We start from the raw sequence: 2,560 nt of genomic DNA, 5'->3' as shown, positions 1-2,560 counted from the left end.
AGAATCGTCGTAATTTCCTTTCCACTCTAGAAACGATTAGTTCACCATGAGAATGGGTTTAATCGTTCACATGCTAGTTATGAATTGGTAGGAATGCCATGTGTAATTAGGGATTAGGAAGAACCAATTGTTCTGCGAAGCAATTCAATTCGATTCTGACGATTCGCCGTTAATAGGATTAAGTCGCAGTTAAGGTGGAATCAATCCCCCTCTAACTCCTTATCATCGAATCAACGTAGCATTCCCATAGTTGTTCTGATAGTCGACTAGTGCATCTTGTGGGTAGTTACATCGTAGTGTAGTTGCATTTTCGTAAATCTCCCATTAAATTTAAAGTAGATTATTTATACTTAGAAAACATTACCATGCGGAAGGACTAGGAGTGGAACGAATCACTCTACTCCACTATATCTCATAGGATTGAGAGTAGAATTCTTTGATAATATAGGCATAATAAGAAAGTGTGTAGTTTTACTTTCGTATAGAGTTTCATCGCTTTATTTCGTAGGTAAAACTATTTCATTTCACATGTATCAAATGGCGCCGCTGCCATCTTAGTTTCACTTTCGCATTGTTTTCATAGTGTAATTACTTTTCTTAAAGTCCCATTAAACCCACCCACCCTTGTTTGATTCATACTGTGGTTTTCCGATTGAGCGTTGAAAAGTTCCGAAAAAATACACTGAAGCGGCCGACAGCGCTATATAAGGCGCTACCTGCGCTATATATAGCTGGAACTTGAGCGACCCGCCCTAAAAATACTGTAATTTGAAAATTACACGGAGCGCGACCACGCCCTATGAGAGCGCACCCGCGCCCTTTGTTAATTTTTCCGGAATTCTACAGTTTTGACTCGAACTTTGATTTTTCAAATTTTTCGATTGTCCTAACTTGTTATACACATTGAACTAACACGCCGTAAACAAGACGCTTATTCATAAAGCGAAGCAAGGGCCGAATCAGGTATTCCTTTCTTCCGCACCTCGCGATCTCCTCGTTAGAGGTTTATACTAGTATATCGAATTGTTTGGAGTGTTGATGTGTTTAGCTAAATTTGGTTTTAGCCTTGTATGAGATTAAGGTGCGCCGAGCAAAAACACCGAACGTAATTACACAACAACGCGTCAACAAACAAGTCTATCTAGTATACCACCCACTACACCTCTAGCAACTATTTCACACACATCACGACACAATGCCCCGACGAAGAAGAGACTCCTCTCTCTCGACTTCTACAAAGCCTTGGCGATAGCCCCAAATCTTGCATCGTTTCTAGCGGACCGATAAATTGGGGATTTCGAATCCCCAAATATTTTAATTTGTTACCCGTTTTCATGGATTAGACCATGAAAAACCTTATCGGCTACATCGTGGGATTGAAAAAGTCCTAACAACATTCCACCATCCTACGGTTGGTGCGGAACAAATTAAACTAAGGGTATTCCCTTTCACCTTAGCCGATAAGGCGGCGTCTTGGTTAAGCGCCCAAACGCCTAATTCTCGTGGACTCGTGGGCTAAACTTGTTGTTTGTTTATGGAACATTTTACCCACCCCTAAAGACGGATGAGATGCTTTCCAAGATTCATTTCTTTCGACAAAATCCTCATGAAACAATTTCAGAGGCATGGAATCGTTTCACCGATCTCCTTATAGAGTGTCCACATCATAATTTAGCTTAAAGACACGTTAGTTCGTGCCTTTTCAAAGGACTTCTACACCACCATAAAGAAGTCCTAGACATAATGAATGGGGTAGTTTCTTAAGTAAAGGAGCCTCGGAGGCTTATAAATTTTAGAGGATCAAACTAAAGCTTAAATAACAACTGGGGGTAGTGATGATATCCACCGCTCCGCTAGTTCATCAAATACAGTTAAGGCCGCCGGTATGTTTGAAATTAAACACGATCCCGAGCTTAAAACTCTAATCGAATCACTCACTAAAAAGGTAGAGGCCATTTCTGTTCAACAAAAGCCAATCCCCGTCATGAATGTAAATTCAAATCCATGTAGTTTCTGTTGGAGCCCTGAGCATCCCGACTCACACTGTCCTATTGCCTATGAACAGGCTTGTTCCATTAATAGTGAACCTAACGCCCCTTGGAGACAAAATCCCAACTTCGGTTGGAGAAATAACCAACACGTCACACCTCCAGGGTACAATAATCAATATGTTAGGCCAACACAAAGTTTTAACCAAGCTCCACCACGACAAGGACAAAGGCGGGGGTAATTTTAATAATTATAACAACCAAGCGCAACCTCGACATGGTCAAGAACAAAGTCAAGGTAGTTATAATAATTATAATGCTAATAGAGGTATCGTTCTGGTAAATAATAACTATCAAAATCCACCCATAAATAATTCCGGAAATAGTTTCATCCACACCACCCGTGACTACTACACCCACACAACCGGACCGTCTTGACACCTTCATACAAGTGAGCCAAAAACTTTTCCAAACCATGGCTCAATCTAACCCAACCTTCTTACAATCCGTTAATAATTTAACCCAACGGTTGGCTCAAGATAAAGCCCAACCCAAAGGTGTGTTTCCAGGTC

At 40.9% G+C, this 2,560-nt stretch overlaps 1 pseudogene; it reads right to left on the bottom strand.

The window, feature by feature from the left end:
• Nucleotides 1–1,579: 1,579 nt before the first annotated feature.
• On the bottom strand, nucleotides 1,580–1,673 carry LOC147510029 (small nucleolar RNA R71; annotated as a pseudogene).
• Nucleotides 1,674–2,560: the final 887 nt, after the last annotated feature.

Source organism: Coptis chinensis, chromosome 3 (genome assembly GCF_015680905.1).
Source record: "Coptis chinensis isolate HL-2020 chromosome 3, ASM1568090v1, whole genome shotgun sequence".
Lineage (NCBI taxonomy): Eukaryota > Viridiplantae > Streptophyta > Magnoliopsida > Ranunculales > Ranunculaceae > Coptis > Coptis chinensis.
Note: the sequence above shows the minus strand (reverse complement) of the source record. Positions and strands in the feature narration are given on the sequence as shown.